At 33.6% G+C, this 16269-nt stretch overlaps 1 protein-coding gene across 18 annotated transcripts in view; it reads right to left on the reverse strand.

Annotated features, from left to right (window-relative positions):
- Positions 1 to 13979, reverse strand: part of CSNKA2IP (casein kinase 2 subunit alpha' interacting protein) — a 196805-nt gene extending 182826 nt beyond the window's left edge. For 7 of the 18 annotated variants that reach the window (XR_004287715.1, XM_032351916.1, XM_032351867.1 and 4 more), the window contains exon 1: positions 12313 to 12530. The gene's annotated coding sequence lies outside the window, so the exon portion shown is untranslated. Of the gene's footprint in view, positions 1 to 12312; positions 12531 to 13639; positions 13789 to 13922 lie in introns of those variants that run through there. The other 11 variants (XR_004287719.1, XR_004287724.1, XR_004287718.1 and 8 more) reach the window with 7 other exon arrangements.
- Between the last annotated feature and the right edge of the window lie 2290 nt (positions 13980 to 16269).

Consider the following 16269-nt stretch of genomic DNA (forward strand, 5'->3'; position numbering starts at 1 on the left):
CAAGCAGGCAGACCTGGACATTATAAGGGGCACAGGGAAAGTTTTGGAGATAATGGATATGCTTACTATCTCGACTATGGTAATGTTTCATGGGCATTTAGATAAATCAAAACAAATTGTGTTTCACAGATGTATACTTCAAACTTACTAGGTTGTATACATTAAATAGATACAGCTTTCTGTTTATCAGTAAAGTGGTTAAAAAAAAGCAATCTAAAAGTTATAAATTGAAATAAAGACAGAACACAAATACAGTAAATAGAAATTGGGGGGAAAAAAAGATACCAAAAATGAGCCCCCATGCCGCAGAACTCATAATATATATTGTAGAAGGGTGAAGATTAAAATAATTGATATTCAGACTTTCATTTTGAATAATAATTATGTCTGGTAAGAGACACTACAAAAAGCATAAAAAGTACAGTACAACATTAGGAAAAGAAAAAGCATACTAAGCATACAGGATGTAAAAGAAAGCTAGGTGGTGATGTTAAGACCTGAGAAAATGGAATTCCCGTTAAAGACATTTTAAAGGACAAATAAAGATGTGTGAGATAGTTACACTGTTCTTGGAGCAAGAGGATACAACCATGTCTAATGTATATTTACCCTGTAGCATAGCCTCAAACATGTAAACTGAAAACTGACAAACTGCTCAGATAAATATCTGGAGATTTTAATCCCTCTTTTGAACAAGTAAATAAGGAAAAATAAGCCAATACACAGAGGATCTGGGTAACATATATTAATTACTATGCACACTATATTAGATAAATTTGTACCAAACTGAACATAAAAATATGTGTGAAGTATTTAAAAAATTGATCATATTCTACGGGAAAAATAAATTTCTGTGTACTTATCTTTTATGTATAAAAACAAACATTAAACTGTACAATTTGAGTATGTGCAGAGATTATTTTATGTTAACCATACCTCAAAGTTGTTAATAGTCACCCCCACCCTCAGACCTAGCAGCTTATAACTGCAGGAGTACAAATTAAGAGGTCTATGTGTTTCTAGAAGCGTAATCAGAAACATTTGGGCCCCAAATTCTCAGTAGGGTGTACGCTTCAGACTGCAGATTCTTTGCCCTGGGTAAAGATGTGGCCAACAGGGCAGAGGGGTCTTTTGAAAATGAACACCCTGGGCCGGAGCACCATTTGTCTGGGTTTAAGAGGGATAGTCCACAGCAAACATTTGTTCAAGTCTCTTCATTTAAAAAGGAAAAACAAAAAAACAAAAAACCTTTCTTCACTCTGTAGGACCACTTCCCCCTATCATACACAGCCAAATTTCTTGAATTATATAGTCTATACTTCCCCACTCTACTTCTACATTTAGCATCATTGGAGCAATGTCACCCATTCTATACCAAATACAGATTTAGAAAATGATAATGATAATAGGAGCTACCTTTTCCTGAGTTTCATACAAAAGTCTTCATTTCAATACAGTATTGAGTAAGAACAATAAACTGTCTGGAGACCTGCCTGATTTAAAGTTCCCTATAAGTCTATGGAACTCGGGAAGGCCATGTATCCTCTTAGTCCCACTATTTCTTTTTTTACAAAATAGAAGGACTATGTCAAATATCTACAAAATCAACTCCAGATTCAGTGTTCTTAAAAAAAAAAAAAAAAAAAGCTCTCATTGCCTACTTGGAGAGTATAAAGTTTTTATAAAGTTTTAAAAAAAACCCTCAAAGACATATTTCCTATACTCCCCTGCCATCCCCTTTCCTACAACCTACACGCTCAAATGTAAGATAAACTTCTTTCCCTCAAAATGATCCCTGAAACAAAATGAGGGGCACCTGATTGGCTCAGTTGGTTAAGCATCCAACTCTTGATTTTGGCTCAGGTCACGATCTCAGGGTCATGAGATCGAGCCCCATGTCAGGCTCCACACTGGGCATCCAGCCTGCTTAAGATCCTCTCTATCCCCCTCCTTCTGTCCTGCCCCCAAAATGAGTTAGCTTAAAATCAGTATTTCCAAATGGTGCTTCCTTAATCTGTCTTGAATAGCATTGTGGGAATTGGGAGAAGACATTAGCCCAAAATAGCCTTCATTAAAGTTAGCTGGTTTATGTATATATTTAAATAGATGATGATAGATGGATAGATAGATATAGAGAGACAGATATGACAAGGAGTTAACATGACTAAAATAAAAAAATGGAATTATAGAAAATTAATATATTTAATAGTTATTCCAAGAGTCCGAACACACAATCCCACATGTTGATATTGTGGTAAAAAAAGATCACTTTTAAAAGCAATAAGATAAATGATTATATTGTGGAGATTAACAAAAATACTATAAGCCTTAATGTTATGTAAATGAATACTTATATCATGGTATGAAATTTCCAGTAACTGCATCATAAACAGATACAAAGTATAGATGATGGGCTCTAAAAAGCTGGTGACTCCAAAGAATGTCTCCAATGATGAGAAATTAGTGGCATTTCATGAAACATAAGATTTTTAAAAATTGGCATTTTAAAATGAATTTAGTGTTTGCTAAAATATGTGATTTTAAGAGTCTTTATAACTAAATAAATTAGGCTTCTAGTAGGGCAAATGGGAACTACCTTACAATCAGTGTTGCTTTAAATTGGACACTGAAGCTCTAGTATAGTATTAATCTGACGTAAAAATGACTATATCTTAAATAAAAAATTTTACTAAACAGCATAATTGTGATATAATTTTTTAATAAAAAATGTCTGTCTATATAAAGCTACCTCTTGGTAAGATTATCACCAATATATTGACTGGGGTTCTCACTTGGTGATAAAATGAGAGTAAGGGCAAATTTCTTATTTTGTATTTTTCTCCCTGTCCAAAATTTTTATAATAAACATTGTGATAATTTGATATTAGAAAAATAAAAGACAAGAAGTCAACATCTCTGAAGCCACGTCCACTTTGCACTCATTTATTTGAAATCATATTGTTCATTTGTAGCATCTCACTTTTGTGCATTACTTTTAATTCACTCTACTCCATACTTTTTAATATACTATATTTGTGTTGCTTCAAATTGGTTATTAAGGGATAGGAAAAACCCTGAACTGTATATGTTCAGGTCACAAAGACATGCTTAGTGAACCAAGGGACCCCAGTGATCAACGTTTGTTTTCTAATATTAGATAACTAACTCAGTTGTAGCTCTTACCTTATTTTTTAATTCATCAAAGTTAAACGTGTTGTTAGTCCTTAAATGAAAATCCAGAGTTTTGTGTTGAGGTTTACAGGAGAAAGTATCAAACTGCATCAGCTAGCCTGATGCCCTGATTGACCCAAATATTAAGCTCTGTTTCCTTCCTTGGATCCTGAAAATGTGACTGGGCATGTCTACTGAGGGAAGGAGGGGTAAGAAAAGGACAGAGACCAGAAGATCTTACGGGAGCAGGATGTGCAGCAGCAGCCTTGAGTTGAGAAGGGACACCTTAACAATGGCTCCCTGGGTAGGTCTTCTATTTTGAAATCTATTGCTCTGCATTCTGACTTAATGTTCTATTCTTTTAATTTGTCTCTTTGTTGTAACTCGTCTCTAAGAGATGAAAGATGAAGATGGCTAGTCTGTTAAGATCCTCTTTCAGTATCTGGTGTTTACTAAAATTCTGTAAAGTTTACTCATTGTTTTTTAAGATTTTATTTATGTAATTGACAGAGACACAGAGAGAGAATACAAGGAGGGGGAGCAGCGAGGGAGAGGGAGAAGCAGGCTCCCCTCCAAACACAGAGCACAATGTGGAGCTCAATCCCAGGATCCAGGGATTATGACCTCTGCTGAGGGCAGATGCTTAACTGACTTAGCCACACAGGCATCCCCCAGCTCTTACTAAATCCCAAAATTCATCTATCATAACTCAGTATCTTGTTTTACACAATGTCCAACAGGCAACGTCTGCAACGCAGGGGCAATTATTTGAAAGTAGAGAGAACAGGGCCTGGCGCTCTCGCAGGAGAAATGATACCTAATTAGGAGACAAATCAGTCATCTGAAAATAACTCAGAGCTGGCACAGATGTGAGAACCGGTAGAAAAGGACATGAAAACATTTATTATAACAGTTTCCCATCACTTGAAAATGAAAAATAGATAAATGGAAAATATGAACAAGACCCTCTTTTTTTTCCATGTTTTCTCTTTGAATTTAATGCATTTGCTTCCTTAACACTAACAATTTTATAGACACTGCAATAAAATAAAATATTCATTTCCCAAATTTTTTCTTTTACCCAACTCTTTTTGCCCCCCTATCCATCCCAATAAATAAATACAGTCTTAGCAATGACTCTCTCAAAGAAGGCTTATCAACTCATCAACTAAGGTATACTTTTCATTGAGTCCTTTTGTGAAACAGACCTTATTTCACAAAATTAAGATTTTTATGAAAACTCAAAACAAGTTTAGAAAATAGGGTATGAATCAAAACTGAACTGTCAACTCAGATAGGGAAAAGTGAGAAAAGAAAAGGAAAAGATAAAACCACCACATTGTGATGAATCTCGCCTTTCAAGAAAGGTCAAGTGTTTAGTGAAAAAACCACCAGAGCATCCTGGGCTGAAGAGCGAGCATACAGATGATGACAAAGGTATATATTTTGGCATAAAATGAGTAATCCTGCCACGTGGAAGCTGAATTCAGTTACTGAAAGCCATTATGAAAGCAAGATCATATCACTAGCTTTATTGAGGAATAGTGAGAAGAAGGTGCTTAGAGATTATGGGTGATCCTGAAGACCAGACCTCAAAATACGGCTTTGTATAATAGACAATTTAGATCTATCAAAATATTTTAGGAAATAGTGTGTCATAATATTGAAGACTAGCAATGAATTAAAGAAGATAGCGGAAAGGGGAGAGAAAAGTCACGAAAATGTATTAGAAAAGAATTGCAATAATCTGGGTATGCGGTAATCAGTCTGGATTCCAATGGATACAAGGGAGCAGAGAGAGTGTATAAAGAAAGAAAGTCAAAAATAAAACTAATAACTGGTGATAGATTGGGTTAGGGGAATGGAAAAAGTATAAGGAGTTGAAAATGTCCTAAAGCATAAAAGGATGTGGTACTAATGACAGAAATGGAAACACTGGGATAGGACTTGCATCACAGGATTGGTGCTTACCCATATTCTTCTTGCAAATTTTTGGTTCTCTAAGTAGATGCATGCTAGTTCTAAAAAGGGCTTTATTGTACTGACTTAGAAGTGGTCCACCCTCAAGAATAAATGAAACAAGATGGGATTGGGAGGGAGACAAACCATAAGTGACTCTTAATCTCACAAAACAAACTGAGGGTTGCTGGGGGGAGGGGGTTTGGGAGAAGGGGGTGGGATTATGGACACTGGGGAGGGTATGTGCTTTGGTGAGTGCTGTGAAGTGTGTAAACCTGGTGATTCACAGACCTGTACCCCTGGGGATAAAAATATATGTTTATAAAAAATAAAAAATTAATTAAAAAAAAATCCTGGCTACTCATTTATAAGAGAGTATCTACACAAAAGAATATAAAAGAGCCTTCAGGAAACCTAAAAATTACATTTTCTAATGCAGAGTTGCATATTCCCCCACTACAGTTTAGATATATCTGTCATGCCAAATGTTACCTTTTTGGTCTTACTTAGATGACATTAAAATTCTTATGTTTCTAACAATTGTTTTCACTTAACTTGAAATAACAAATTATGCCTATTTTCTATAGTTTCTTCTGGTTCTATCTGCAGAGCCTCTGAATTTTAACTGTCCTTTTGAAGTCCAAGTAAAACAGGCAGTACACTGTGTGCACCGATATCATTTTGAAACTGACTGACCCATTATTACATAAAGATGAGCGTTTCACTTAATAAAACCTTAAAGTAACACAATTTGTTACACCATAATTAAAGATGGACACATCTGTTCCATTTTAATTCAAACCCCTTTGAACATAATTACATAAAGCTGCTAGAACAGAAATTCTCAGTCTTAGAAATTTACTATCAAAAAAAAAATCATTCTGTCTACAGAAACTACATGGTCAAAGGACAATTTGTAAAATGAAGTCAAATAGATGTCTCTCACTTTGTATCAAAGCACGAAATAAAGCTAAGACCCCAGATTAAAGTACTGTCCCCAAATGAAAGCCATAATTAGTTAAGGAAACCCAGGTGAAGGACAATCTTTATAGGTACCAGCGCTCGATTCCTGTGGAGAGGTACTATATTTTATTCTCTGAAACCATAGAAAAATAACAAAGAAAGAAACAAACAGGAAAGATAGTTAAAAGGAAAAAAAAGTTAGAGATATTCAACACTTATGCATCACCTTTAAGCTACCTACTAACTTCTAAATTTCCAGTCATATTAATCTCATAAACCTTACTTAAAATATAGTGTATTCTATAAAGTCATAGTCTTCATGACCAAAATAGTTCTTCGGTTAATAATAATCATATGTATAAATAGAGGAAGCAGAGGTAAAGGAAACCCTGTAATTTCAGAATGAATTCTGAGAATTTAATAACATGAGTTAAATGGTAAGCCATGCACACAAATATCCCTGAAATGTAGGCTGTTAGTCTGTTTTATTTATGTTTCCATATCCTGAAGATGGTTTAATGAGGAGATGCAATCAGGATTAGCTAAGCAGTGAGAACTTGGAGGGAGCAGGGTGGCAGTAAGATTTATATAAATATTTGCAGAGACTGGGAAGAGCAGATGCTCATATAATCCAGACAATGTGTGTGCACTTCATTTTAAAATAAAACAGTTGAAAGCCAAAATATAATTAATCAGAGGAAACGCTTTAATCAACATCTTCCAAATCCTTCAGCACTGCTAAAAAGATTAAAGAAACATAAAAGAAATTAAAATATGATATTCAGAAGTAAACCAGAATTAATCTATTCCTGACATTCTCCTTTTATTTCAGATGTGGGATGGAGCATGCAATTAATATGCATTTCCAATTGCTGCCAACTAGTGAAATTTCCTAGGTGTTTAAGCTACTAAATAAATCACCTAAGACTTACTGTATAATTTACAATGTAGTAATGATAGCTCTTGAGCACCTGGGTGCCTCAGTTGGTTAAGCAACTGCCTTCGGCTCAGGTCATAGAGTCCAGGGACTGAGTCCCACATCGGGCTCCTTACTCGGCAGGGAGTCTGTGTCTCCAGCTGACCTCTCTCCTCTCGTGCTCTCTCTCATTCTCTCTCTCTCAAATAAATAAATAAAATCTTTAAAAGAAAAGATGGCTCTCTCTTCATTATTAATTTATTAGGAGTAAAACATATGCTTGTCCTTATATCCTGTAGTTCTAAACAGGGATCTTTCCAATAGAATACAAGACAGCAAATTTAAATGAGTGTCAGTCAGTTTTATATTCATAGGTCACTACAAAGATAAAAAAGAAGGTGCATATCAAGCAAGGAATTAGTATATCAAATCCACGTAGATATCTAAATTGGACATTTTATTTAACTTTAAACTCAGTTTGGGGCTCAGTTCTCCCAAACTCAGAAGCTCTCTTGCTATTATTTCTGTCCTTTTCTGCCCAAGATTTGATGAGCTGCTCTATATGAACCTATAATTATTACTAAAGCTCAAAGAAGAACATTTTTAAACAGAGGATTTTAAAACAATGTCTCAAGGAAATAAAAAGCACATGCCTCCATGGCAAGTTCAAAATATATAAACACTTAAAACTCAGAGCGTTTTCCCTTTCCACAAACAAAATTTTGTTGGTGACAGGAATTATCTCATATATATCACCAGAATATTATAAGCTGTTTTTAACACAAGATGGGCCCACTCCTACAGATAGTTAACAGTTTACGACTGTTAATTTGAAGAATACCTTTTCAATAGAACTTGAGCCTAGTTCCAATTTCTAGCAGAAACAGTAGTAGTATCTACTAAAATTCTACCAAAAAGTCTCTAGCATTTGGGACTAGAAGCCATGAAATCTTAAAGATTTAATCCTGCAAAACACTGCCAAAATTATTCTTATTGAAATGCCAAGGATCAGAATTTCTTATTATGGGTCCTCCCATAAATAAAACTTAATAATAGAGAAGAATGATTGATTGACCTGGGAGATCCATTGTAAAATCAAAACTGGGAAAATGAAAACAACCATGTAGCAGTATCTTCTGTGTTCCATCGTAGTTAAGGTAACTTTGAAGTTTACATTGCCGTTACTTGCTTCATAGATGCTAGCTGCTTGATGTTCTGTTCTAGCAAAAGAACCAAATATAAAGCAGCTAGGATACAACTGAAAAGAGGACATAAAGATGTTTGTCTCAGTGTCTAGATGGCTTTTGGCATTTGTTTAGTAATTTATGTGCAATAGTCCTTTGATCCCCAAATTACTGACCCTGTGTACTTCATTATAACATGAATTCACTATTATTAAAATAATCTATATTTTATTATCAGAAAATACTGAAAAGTTGGCCACTTTGATTTATACATCAATGTCATTCTTTATCAAATAGGATTGTGTTACTCAAATTAGTGACTTTCACATAATGAATTCAGCTAATGATTTGTAACCAAGCCCAGGGATAATGCTTATTAAGAATATGGCCATTTCTGTCAATAGACTCACTAGAAAGATAAAAAGCAGAGTCTAGTTATAAAAATGTTCCCTTTATTCTGTCTCCTTTTTCTCATTTCTTATCAGCACGCCACAGAATGGCACATAGAGTTTAATTATTGTGGTTGTTGAAGATCATTATCACCACCTACCAAGTTTATCACTTGTCATAGGAAATCAGAAATTAAGTTCTGTTGGGGATTCTGCTGCTTTATAAACTTCTGCATGGGCCATGTCTATAAAATGAGGAGATAGGTTTAGGGATATGTCATCCTGAAGCAGTTTGTACCCTGGGCATTGTCAATAGCAAGCCATGGCATAAATGTAACCATATATGAAAACTACTCATAAATCTGGAACTGTGCTGTCCAATAAGGCATTCCCTAGCCACATGTGGCTGTTTAAATACAAATATAAATAAATAGTAAATAGAATTTATAATTCTATTTCTCAGTCACATAAGCAAAACTTCAAATGTTCATAGTTCCTTGTGACTAGTGGCTACCAGTAGAAAAGGAAATTTCACATAAATGGCTATACTATATCCATCAACTCTTGGAACTGGGAATAATACACACCAAAATTATCAACTTGCAAAATTAATCAACCTGTATCCAAGAACTAGTGGATGTAGCAGAGTTATTTATATACAGTTTGGTTTTTTTCTAAACCATGACTCTTACTCTTTTTATTTTCTAACACTAGGGGAAGATACATTCAAATGACTCTATTTCCCTTTAAATAAAAAAATTATTTTTAATAAAAAAATTTTGAGTATAATATATGCTTCCCAATGCTAAAGTATTTCTTACTAAGTCATGCAGAACCCTCAAATCATATATCTATACAACGCTGTAGCAAAGATTTATTTCAAAGATTTTTTGCTGTGGTATATTAGTTGTTAATGCTCAAAAAAAGACATACATATAAATATACACACACACCCCACATGTTTTCAAATAAAAACTATCAAACAATACTAACACCAAAAGTTACTTGGCTAGCAATATAAGCAGGCAATCTGAGATTGATCTAAGTTTGGTGACTCAGATTTAATAATACCTATTTAATGACATATTATTTTACATCTTCTACTTATTAAGAGGCAGAATACAATGAATAAAAATATGCAGTATAGGACAAATTATAGAACATCCATTGTTTTCAAACATTCCAAATATATACATTCAAAAATGGTACCTGCTTCAAGGAATTATTTTCAGAAAAATGAACTGCCTTCAGATTTTCTGAAATATTCTTGTAAATAAAATTAATAGTATCATATCTTAATGCTTCAGGAACTTACTTTGTTTTTGGAACTAATTCAAGATCTTCTTAAGCCAAATCTGGATCATAATTTATGGTTATAATCAAGATGAAATTAAAAATAAGGTATTTCTTATGATGATGACAATAATAGTTATGTTAATGATAATAAGTTAGCATTTATTGACTGTCCATGAAATATCAAGAGGTGTTGAGTATTTGAGATAATTATTGTAGTCTTCATAATTTTCCCATCATAAAAGTATCATAACTTGCCAAATGTCACATGACAGTCACACTGCAGAACAAGGACTCAGACTTAGACATTTCTAGATGCAAATCTAGGATGCTAAGGTTAATTCTTAAAGAGAAATTTTAAAAAATGTTTTCTTACTTAATAATGCTTTTTACTTCCACAATTTCTGTTCTATGATTTACATTATACCCTATTCTGATCAATATATACTGTACATTTTAAGATGTGATTTTTTAAAGGAAAATATGGTATAAACTGAATTATTCCTCTAAATACATCTTGATTATTTTTAATGTAGAAAATCAATAAAACCCTTCAATGAAAATTAAGAGTCTTCAAGTAATTGTTCATTATAATTAGATATTGGGTCATTTGGTATGGTTTTCATAAGTTAACATGGTTACTTTCATTTTAATTGAAACATAAACATGTGTCCATATAAATCTGCAATGTGAAAAAAATAGGAAAAATCATTTGTGTAAGTTTTAGTATGTTTACAAAAGACTAACAAAATTTGATATGAAATAGTAAATTTGTTGATCTAGCATACAAACTCTGATTCGAGAGTTTTAGTTTCTGAAGTTGTTACACAGTTTTAAAATATAACTTAGAATGATTATCTCATATAGAGTTCAATATGCCAAAGGCTCACATAAATATCATGTACCACTGAACACTATCAATTAAGTATATAAACCTAAGATAAAGCTGTTCAGGTGGCATACTAGACAAAGTGGAATTATTACAGACAGTTTGTATCAATTAAGAAAGTTCAAGCAGTTATTTAAATACTTGAGGCTATCCATTAGCCTTCAAAGCTCAAAGAAATCACCAAAATGTAATTATATCCAGCCTGGTGATTGGCACTTAAGTTTGTAAGAGGTTATGAAAGCCCCACAGGTCATGATTGAACAAATAACTCCTGATCACAGCACCAGCGATATCTTAGAAGAACAAGATTATAGAGAAGAGATCTTGGTATTTAAGTATGTGCAGTTTTTGAAAAGATCTGAAATAGCAACTGTTGTTTTAGAAACAATGCCAATGAATCAGCATAAAATATATCTTTGTGAACAATTCAGGTTCTAACAATATGTACACAAACCATATACTAGTTTTTTTTTTTTAAATAGGGAAAGCTATAAATCTTAAATTCAATCTCAGAAGGAGCATTAACCAGTAGTACATCGCCTCTTACTTAAAGGTTCCCTTTCTACAGATGTCTAAACCCATTTAATCATGCTCCTAAATACTACCCCGTGGCAGACAATTAAAACTCTCTAAGTATTCAGAATATACATCTGTGTACCCATTTCTTTTGAAACAAGAAAAGAAAATTGCTTAGCTATAATTCTTACTCTCAGTGAATCGTAATTACAATGACTCTAAACCTTCTGAACTCAAGTGCTCCTCTTGGGCATCTGAGATGTGTGTGTGCATGTGTGTGTGTGTGTGTGTGTGTGCGCGTGTGTGTGTATCCCAACCAGCAAGTTTCGAGTCATTCGTTGTCCTCACAAATAGGCAAACACACCTCCAATTCTTCAAGTCCAAAGTATGTCTAAAACTAGCTTTACATTTTAAGACAGGCAGAAAATAGTTAATGGAGCCAGTTATAATGATGACCCAGAAGATCAAGAAGAAAAGTTAAAAAAAAAAAATTTACTTCAACAGGTCCACTTAAGGACACAACCTTAAGTTTTCACCCCTGTAGCTGGGAGCTGTTCTAGTTAATAATCATTTTACCCAAGAATTATATGGTTTATCAATGTTCTAAGATTTATAAGAGTACTGAATCTATGCTGAAAATAGTTTAACTATGGGTGATTCAGAATTCCCTTCAGGATATTTTTCCCTGCGCTGAGCATCATCATTAAAACATATATCATTATCAATGCATAATCTTATAGGTGCAGAATGCATATGAAATGGAGTTTTCCTGTATATACTTTCAAATATGTGTGGCAATAAATCTGCTTTTAGTTTACTTAATGGACATTTCTCCCTTAATTATAAAATAAAGATGGGAACAAAAGTTTATTCATTGGCACTTTTTACATGTTAGGTTTTCAGGTCAACAGGACTTCAGTATACACAGAACAACAGTATACACATGGATGTGTATGTGTGCACACACACGCACAGAAAGACTTTAACACACCCTTACATATGGTATAAACAGCCACATAATGAAGAACTCACCAAAACACTCTAGCTGCTGAAACTTCTTCTCATCACTATTGCTGCAGTAACTCTTGGGTCTTCATTAATTTTCACTGGTGAGAAAATAAATGTCCAGGATCTCCATTACCCCATTGCTTGAATTCTTGGTGAGTTCATGAGAACTTTGATGGTTTACCCTCACTGCTGGAAGACGAGGGTGAGGAGTGTGACTAGGAGGCTGTGTTTCCACTCCCACCTTTAAGCCCACTTCACAATGGAAGATGGGTTCCAGAATCTTGGGTTGAAAACTAGAATAAGTTTTCCATAGAAATAAAAATCTGAATAACTGAGACTTCTCAGATAATGAGTATTACAACTCAGCTACTTTACAGAATTTTGTAGACTGGTCAGGATAAATTACCTCATATAACATCAATGTTATTAGAAAAATATATTCAGAGTTTTAAAATCTTTAAAAAACATTTTTTAAAATATATACTGCTCATATTCTGGATAATGTCCATAATTAAAAATACAAAGAAATCAGTTACTATTTTATAAAATCATAGAATTTTACATAATTTTTAGTGGACATTTTTTTCAAATATTTGCACTGACAAATGATTAAATTGTAAATAATAAAGCCTGGGGAGAAACAAGCTTTTCTCAAGATAGAGAGGATAAGATAATGAAGTAATATATTTATGTGCATGATTTTTATTCTAACTCAACTGGCTATTTGGGGTTTGTTTTTTTTTTTTTTATTCTACAGATGTGATAACACTGCACAATTCTTTCCCTTTTTATCAAAATTATCGCTTTTTTTTGCTTTTTTTTTTGCTAATCAGCATGTAACAAAACAAAACAAAAGCTTCTATTGACCCCAGTCTCCACATTAACTACTACTCCATTTCTTTTTTATGCAGAAATCTTCGAAAGTTGCCTTTACTTATATTTTCAATTCATTTCCTCTCATTCTCTTAAACCCACTCCAAATCAAGCCTTAAGTCCACTGTTCTACCAAAACTATTCCTGTCAAAATTATTACTGACATCCTTGTTGTTCAATCCAACAGTCATTCTCTGCCCTTGACACAATAGAGCATTTGACACAGTTGACCATAGGCTCTTTCTCAAATCATTTTCCAGGATACTTCCCACTCTGTTTTCCATCTTTCTTACCACTTCACCTATTCTTGTTTCCTCTTCTCTACTTCCTTAGTGATCCCATGTAGTTCCAGGACTTTATGTTAGTACTTTAAGGACATTGTTCCATCACTTTATGAAGTTTGTGGTTTTTCAAATTATTATTACCCTGTAGGTAATGAGTCATTTTTCTATTGCTGTTTTCAAGAAAATCTCTTTACCTTTGGTTTTCAGATGTTTGACAATGATGATCTTAGTTTGATTTATATTTTCCTACATCTGGTTAGCTTTTTGAATCTGTAGTATTGTATATTTCATCAAACTGGAGAAACTTTCAGCCATATTTTCTTCAAATACATTTTTGGGCCCATTCTCTTTCCTCTCTTCTGGGCTCCAATTACAACTATGTTAAACTTTTTGCTATTGCCCACAGATGCTTAAATATCTGTTAAAATTTCTGATCTTTATTATTTTGCTTTTTCAGAATGAATAATTTCTACTAACCTTTCTTCAGGTTCATGGACTTTTTCCTTTGTCATCTCCATTCTGCTGCTAAGCTCATCCAGGGAATTCTTTAATTCAGAAACACTGTTTTTCTGTTCTAGAATTTTCACTGGATTCTCTCTTCATGTTTTTTGTCTTTCTACTAAAATTTCCTGTATTTTCATTCATTATAAGCATCTTTACCTCACGGAGCACAGTTAAAACAGCTACTTTAAAATACCTGCTTGAGTAAACCTGGTGATTCACAGACCTGTACCCCTGGGGATAAAAATATATGTTTATAAAAAATAAAAAATTAAAAAAAATTAAAAATAAATTAAAAATACCTGCTTGATAATTCCAGCTTCTTTATTATCTGAGTTGATATTTCTCTTTAAAATAATCACATTTTCTGATTCTTCATATGTTAAATAATTTTAGATCAGATTTAGGGTACTGTAAACATTATTTTGGAGAAACTCTATATTGTATTCCTCCAAAAAGTAGAAAAAATTTTCAATAGAGTTAATTAAATCGAATTCAAACTACAAACTATCTCACCAAAAGTAGCTCAAATGTCCTTTCATTTCTTTTGTCTTTAGCTGAAATTTTTTTCAATCATGTATGGTTCAAGGATCAGCCAGAGATTTCATAGAGTTTGTACACAGGGAGTAGGGCTCCCCTTTTCTGGCTCTGTATCCTCATTCACTCTTTATTCTGCATGGTTGCCCCAAACTCTGTCTTCTGATTCTTCAGGACAGAAAAACAAGCTTTCCTATTGCAGTTTAAAACAGGCCTTTCAGAAACCACTGAGACAGTACTCAAGCTAAAAGCTATAAAAATGAGGAAATTCACCTAGTACTGTTACTTCTTACAAGTTTCAATTTTCCTTCATAACCTGCCTGGTTTGTTAACTCCTCAGAGCCTTTGTAGTAGTTGTTTTTGGTATTTTATTTAGAATTTATAGTTGTTATTTGCAAAACGATCTGTTAGAAGTATTACTCAAACATATTATTGGCGAACTAAAAGCCTTCAATTCAGCCTCAGAGAGGCTGATAAATATTATCTCTATGCTGAAAACTCCTGAATTAATTACTTCTCTACTCAAGGTCTTCCAGACTCATGTAGCTAACTGTATGCTCAAATTCCAACTGGCCAACAAACATTTCAAATTTAATATATCATACATCAAAGATTGATAACCTGATCTCTCCTCCAAACCCATCTGAGTAGGTTGCAACTTCATCCTTCCAGTACCTCAAGACAGACATTGTTTCTAGCCAACTTTGTAGTTCTCTTGACTCCTTCCTTTCTCTCATATCCTTCTTCTGGTCTGTTAGGAAATCCTATTTGTTCCATCTAAAAAATACATTCAGAATCTAATCACTTGTGTTCAGCTATCTTCCCTTGCCTGGATTATAGCAATAGCTTCTTAACCGCTTTTGTTGTTATTATCTTTAACCCCTCATCTATATTTACTGTAGTTGGCAGAATGAACCTTTGAAAAGGCTAAGGACTGCATTACTCCTCAACATTTTTACAGCATCTTGTTTAACTCAAAGTAAAAGACAAATTCTACAAAATGAGTTGTAAGCCCCAGCTTACTATCTTGCTTCCTCCTCTGTTTTATTCCCTTCTACAGTTCAGAGGAGCTCTGGCAGGAGTACAGGGACTTCTAAACTAGATAACAAGTATTCTTCTTAAATACTTACTTCTTATATAGGAAGTGAAGATTTTAAGTTTAAAAGCCAAGGATCTGCTGCCTTTTTTTCTTCCAATCCTACAATGATAACAATGATAACAATCCTACAATGATAACATCCTACAATTTCTGGATGCCTATGCTGGAAAGAAGGGTCCCAAGACCCAAGAGAAGAAAATCCAAGAAGTTTAAGTGCAGGGGAATGAAGTCATGCAGAGAAGGAAATAAGTGATGGTAAGGAGGATATTTCGGTCAACACCTCAAAATATTCACAAATAATACCACCTGAAGAACTTAACTATACCTGTTTTAACCTTCTGTTTAAAAAAAAAAAAAAAACATAGCAAAAAGAATAAAGGAATATGAGAAAATGCAAGTAGTCTTTTTTCACAAGGTAGATTTCCACTGTAATGCTGAGCTTACCCAGGATTTTCATGAAACCAAAGATCATATACCAGTTTGAGGCTTGATGAATTAAGAAAAAAAATCGAATTGGGTAAGAGTGTGAATGTTTTGCTGTCTGAGCCTAAGTATAGTTTAGAGATTCAGGAACACATAAATGGAGAAAGAAAAAGAATTATCCTCCTTTGACATAAAGTAATGAGAAACAACCTGACATAACATATTAGCATCAAATAAAGCCAAAATCGAAATGAAGAAATTCTT

The sequence above is a fragment of the Mustela erminea genome, chromosome 1 (assembly GCF_009829155.1).
Source record: "Mustela erminea isolate mMusErm1 chromosome 1, mMusErm1.Pri, whole genome shotgun sequence".
In the NCBI taxonomy this organism is placed as follows: domain Eukaryota; kingdom Metazoa; phylum Chordata; class Mammalia; order Carnivora; family Mustelidae; genus Mustela; species Mustela erminea.